The sequence below is a fragment of the Anabrus simplex genome, chromosome 1 (genome assembly GCF_040414725.1).
Source record: "Anabrus simplex isolate iqAnaSimp1 chromosome 1, ASM4041472v1, whole genome shotgun sequence".
Lineage (NCBI taxonomy): Eukaryota > Metazoa > Arthropoda > Insecta > Orthoptera > Tettigoniidae > Anabrus > Anabrus simplex.
The window spans coordinates 917,295,787-917,301,786 of NC_090265.1; the positions used below are offsets into that span (position 1 = coordinate 917,295,787).

At 40.6% G+C, this 6,000-nt stretch overlaps 1 protein-coding gene across 1 annotated transcript in view; it reads right to left on the reverse strand.

Moving 5' to 3' along the window:
• twin (CCR4-NOT transcription complex subunit 6-like twin) overlaps window positions 1-2,769 on the reverse strand; it is a 201,766-nt gene extending 198,997 nt beyond the window's left edge. The window contains exon 1 of the mRNA XM_067148532.2: window positions 2,703-2,769. The gene's annotated coding sequence lies outside the window, so the exon portion shown is untranslated. The remainder of the gene's footprint in view (window positions 1-2,702) is intronic.
• Between the last annotated feature and the right edge of the window lie 3,231 nt (window positions 2,770-6,000).

Genomic DNA, 6,000 nt, shown 5'->3' on the forward strand with positions numbered 1-6,000 from the left:
TCCCAAATGCAAGTTGACAGTTACACTGACTGCGGGACAATTGGATGGGCTAAAACGTTTAAGTATATAGGTGAACTAATCTCGCAAAATGGACTAAAATAGGTAGCGATCAATGCCAGGATCAGAAAATTAGACCGAGCTGACTAAAAACATCTATAATAAGACGATGACGAGTATAACAGCCCAACTTAGACACTACAACCCGGTTTTAAAATCAAAAGAATCATATTTTTCAGAGAATTTGTTCATCAGGAAACAGGGACAAGTCGGCAAGTTTTTTTTTTTTTGCTAGGGGCTTTACGTCGCACCGACACAGATAGGTCTTATGGCGACGATGGGATAGGAAAGGCCTAGGAGTTGGAAGGAAGCGGCCGTGGCCTTAATTAAGGTACAGTCCCAGCATTTTCCTGGCGTGAAAATGGGGAAACCACGGAAAACCATTTTCAGGGCTGCCGATAGTGGGATTCGAACCTACTATCTCCCGGATGCAAGCTCACAGCCGCGCACCTCTACGCGCAACGGCCAACTCGCCCGGTGGCAAGTTATTAAAAGATGAACGAAGAATAATATGATTTTGGACAACAGGTGGGTTGGCGGGAGGATACAATTGAGATCTGATAAAAAATTAGTCAGTACGACAGAAATAATAATAATAATAATAATAATAATAATAATAATAATAATAATAATAATAATAATAATAATAATAATAATAATAATAATAATGTTATTTGCTTTACGTCCCATTAACCACTTTTAAGGTATTCAGAGACGCCGAGGTGCCGGAATTTGGTCCCGCATGAGTTCTTTTATGTCCCAGTGAATCTACCGACACGAGGCTGACGTATCTGAGCAGCTTCAAATACCATCGGACTGAACCAGGATCTAACCCGCCAAGTTGGGGTCAGAAGACCAGCGCCTCAACCGTCTGAGCCATTCAGCCCGGCACGAAAGAACTAATGATCTCATCAATTAAGGAGAAAATATTGTTCTATGGGCACATCTTTTCTCAAAACCAAAAGGAAATAAGTTGAGATGGTTCCAGGAGTGTGAGAATGGCATGAGACAGATCGAAAATGAAATGACAGGAATGAATAACGACGGATCTTCAAGCGCTATCAGGGTTTTGAATGGCAGTAAGAACCATAAATGGCATTACTGTTGAAATATTATCGCTTATCAGTAATAATATTATTCCAAAATAACTTACTATGGACGTATACATTATAATGACACTTAAGCGAAAATTGAGACGTTTGATCCTGTGATAAAATGACTTTCGATATCTAATGTAGAATACGAAAGGTTTCAAAGGCATATTACAATAAGCCAGTCTATAGTCTGAAATAGTGCATACCAGTTCAGGTTCCTAAATGCAAAAGTTATTAGTAAATATAATATTTTTAATTACAAGCTGATTTACGTCGCACCGACACAAATAGGGACAGGAAAGGGCTAAGATTGAGAAGGAAGCGGCATTTGCCTGGTGTGAAAATCGGAAACCATGGAAAACCATATTTAGCGCTGCCGGTAGTGGGGTTCGAACCCACTATCTCCCGAATACTGGATATTGGCCGCACTTAAGCAACTGCAGCTACCGAACTCGGTTACATATATCTCACACCGTAAATATACATTACTGATGACAATGTTTCTAGTCATTCATTGGTTTAGTCAATCATTGTTAGAAGACGCTTGACTAAAAAATGTATGTTAATATTGAAACGCAACATATTACAGTGTTTACTACCTACTCCATCAAAACAGGCCCTGAGTGTACTGTATAATGTCTCATATGTAGCTGTCTCTAAAATACACAGTGTAATTATAACAATCATATTCTACCGAAGCCTAATATCCTTAAAACATTTCAGTTTAAGTTAGTATTTGTTTCTAAGGGGCCAAAAGGAAGTGATCGAATTCCACGAATGCTTTGTTGTTTATATTAAGACAGTCGATGTTATGTTATTAGTTTTAGTCTCACTAACTACTTTTACGGTTTTCGGAGTCACCGAGGAACAGAAATTTTGTCTCGCAGGAGTTCTTTTACATACCGGTAAATCTACCGACACGACGCTGGTGTCTCTGAGCACTTCGAATACCTTCGAACTGAGCCAGGATCGAACCTACCAACCTGGGCTCAGAAAAGGTGTTATGATTTAAGTATAACTGAGAATAAGGATACATGACGATGATAATGATGATGACGAGGCGGAGAAGGAAGAAGAAGAAGGAGAAGAATAAGTAGAAGAAGAACGCGTTTCACACCTAAATAGGTCACTTCAATGTTGTAATTGGGTGAGCACTATAGTGACAGTGACTGATCTACTTCATAATTTTGCTGATTAACAGTTACAGTATGAAATAAGTCTAAGATAATAGAAAAAGTTGTTCAATTCTTCCATGAAATTTGTTAGTAAGCCGGTGCTAACGTAAAATACATAAAGAAACAAAAAGATACTTCGATACGGTGGTACGCGTAGTCTACACATATGGGGAAAACATGACCAATTGTTACGTTTCGCATTAGACGATTATTTGTTTTGTCAAGACAACCTTCATTTCCGAGAGCTGCTCAAGATACAGCACTTCACGTAGGTCAAAGGCGTCGATGACTTCAAGGTCCCTGGAATACGTCCAATGGAGACACAAGGCCTCCAAAATTATTTCACAAATACGCAGCTGTGCCAAATCGTACTTACAGCTTGGTTTCGTCCGCGACGGTCGCGTCAGAGGGATCCACGGCCGCTGAGGTGGGGTGCTCGCCGTCACTGAAACAACAAACCAATCTGTCAGATTACCTTCATAACAAATCTTAAAGGAAATACAAATGAAACGACCTGTTAGAGAGGAAAATAAGTAACAAAAGTTGTTTTTGTTTCATATGAGGGCTTAGGATATCACGATCAAGAACACTGTGTGCTTAGTTTGTGCCAAGTCTTTGTAACTGTAGTGTTAATAGCAGTACAGATGTAAAGTACTATATAAAGTGTTTTGTCTGCGCTAGTAATAATGGCATCGCAACTACACAGGCTATGAGTAAGAATACCAGGCCGAGAGTAACGATTACAGGTACAATAGGGTAGAATACCATTTTATTCAATTCACGGATGGGCTGATCGTGGAGAAAGTTATTATCTCCTTCTTCCCGCAATCTCTTTAGAGATATTCAGTTAGACATTTTTATTACCACAAACAGAAACTGTTACAAATCAATATGTTTTCAGAAAAAAATGTTACAAATCAATATAAATTAAACTATAATTCCAGAAAAGTATTCCATATCAAGTAACCACACTCTATATTCATTTCCAGACCACTTAGATTATGAGGTCCATTCTTACATCAAATACCACCTAGATCTTCATATTCCTAGGATTACATCTCTCACATTACTCATAATATATATAATATTTTTTATCCTCTCCCTCATTTCCTCTATTCACTGCCAAGACTCCAATTAGGACTAGAAAAATGTTACTCTTCTTGATATCACAATTTTCTTTAATGTCATCTTTAAGCACTAACCCGGATGGTCATCGTCTGCGAGTATAGCGGCGTCCTGGGGAAAGGTCCCATTCTTTCAATGTTTTGGAGAGGCACAGCAGTGTTACTTCTGGCGTCATGGTGTGGGGAGCCATCGGGTATGACTTCATGTCACGGCAGGTAGTGATTGAGGGAACTCTGACGGCACAACGGTACGTCACGGACATCCTGCGTCCTCGTGTGTTACCTCTCATGCTACTATATCGTGGTGCCAGTTTGAACAGGACAATGCTCGTCCACACACAACACGTGTGTCTATGAACTGTCTGCGTGATGTTGAGGTACTCCCGTGGTCAGCAAGATCCCCAGACCCGTCCCCGATAGAACATGAATGGGACCAGCTCGAACGTCAACTACGGTACGTCCCAATGTCAGTATCCAAGATGTCAAGGACCAGTTAAAAACAGTTGAGGGTCAGCTTGCCACAAGAGAGGATACAACGGCTATATGGCACACTTTCCACCCAAATCATTGCATGCAACCGGGAGACAAAGTGTCCAACGTCATACAGATAAGCGGGCTCGTACCGCCAAATTCTTCGTAAATTTGACTCGATTTTTTAATCACATACCCTCTCGACACGTGAAGTTTCATTTCGTTTCCTCCGCCCCTCCTGGGTACTTCAATGTTTTTGTCAGGCAGTGTACATACATACTGTTACGAAAATTGAGTTTATATGTGATAAGATTTAAAGCTCCCACCAGGATAGCAACGCATTTTTCTTATTTTTATTTTCAGTCGTGTGATTTTTTTCTCGGTTATGAGGTTATGGCTGTGTTCTGTTTTATGAATGTAGACTATATCGAATAAACAAGTTGCATATTAAATGATAGTTAAGATTAATACTGCTTAATGCGTACTAAACTCAGTGAGTTTAGTCCCTGAAACATTTGGTGACCCCGACGTGATAACGAACAGGCAATCGATACGAAAATAGTGAACATAAACAAAGCAAAATGGAAGGACCAGTGAAGCAGCGTAGACCGATTCGGGCAATGTCTACTAAAACATATAATGAACTGACAAGAGATTTTAAGCCGAAAACTTGTTCAGCTGGAAGCTGCGCAGAAGAAGGAGGTAAAGTTGGAAAGGGTACCCCATCAGAATCCTTTATTACCGACATCCTTAACCTACTTACTCAACCTCTGCACGGTATTCTTCTATCGAATCGTGGTATTCCATCGGCATCGGAACTTCGCGAAATGATAAAACAAAACCTTCATGGTAGCTTTTAAATTTTTAAATATGGCATTCGTGTTTCCTGAATATCGTGTTCTGCGTTCAGACAGAGATGATGGTATGGAGGCAGTGGTCTATTTAATAGGCAACAATGATCGTCACAGTGCAATACCCCTTTCTTTTCTCGGAGTTATTTCATTCCAAGTGGTAGCGGTTCGTATCTTCCTCCACACGGTGGCATTTTTATATTGATACCTAGGCCTATCTATTGTCCATCACGTATTGTAATGCAACCGGGAGAATGGGGCAGTTTATTTAACCGACTGGAACCTCCATACATTATATGTGGAGTCCTTAACGCCCATAGTGTAGCTTGGGGATGTGCTTTTACGGACCGTGCTGGAATAGCCTTTCAAGATATGATGGATGACTACCACCTGATCGTACTCAACGACGGTAGTCCTACCCGTATACCTCAGCCTAGACATCGACCTTGGGCAGTAGATGTAACTATTTATTCTCCATCAATTGCTGCCAACCTAACCGGGGAAGCACGACGATACTCCCTAGGAACTGATCATCTTCCTATCGAAATTCATTTACAAAATAACTACGCCTTACCTACAACCTCCTACTTCACCACAAAATAGAACATGAAACGAGCAAATCGGGTTGCCTTCGGCGGGAAAATAGACTCCGAACTTCGTACCGCAACCCTCCCTACCGACCCACTTAAAAACCACGACTGTTTAATACAAATAACAAATGCTGCAGCTTCGGTTAGTATCCCAGTGAAACAGCCTTTCTGTTTTCCGAAACATACCCCTACACCATGGTGGGACACAGAATGCTTCCGAATAATTGCAAGAAGACAACTTTTTTTATGCAATATCGACATCTTTCTTCCTGGGAAAATTATTATAATTATCAACGTATCAACGTACAAGTCAAAAGATTTTTAAAACCGAAAAAAAAAAAGTCCCAGTTGGCGAAGATACTATGAAGAAATTAGCAGAAAAAACCCGCTTACCACAATCTGGAATAAAGTAAGAGCCTTAAAAGGGGTAGTGAGTAGCTCTCCACGTTCTTCATTTCCGTCCGATTGCGTTGAGGCTTTCGATAGTCATATTGCTCCACCGACTGTGCCGCAACTGCCCGGTTGGCGATTTTCACCCAACTGGGATCGCAATCATTTTCTGTTACGACCATTTACTTACAAGGAACTCCAACTGGCGTTAAAACATAACAACAACACTGGCCCTGGTAAAGACTACA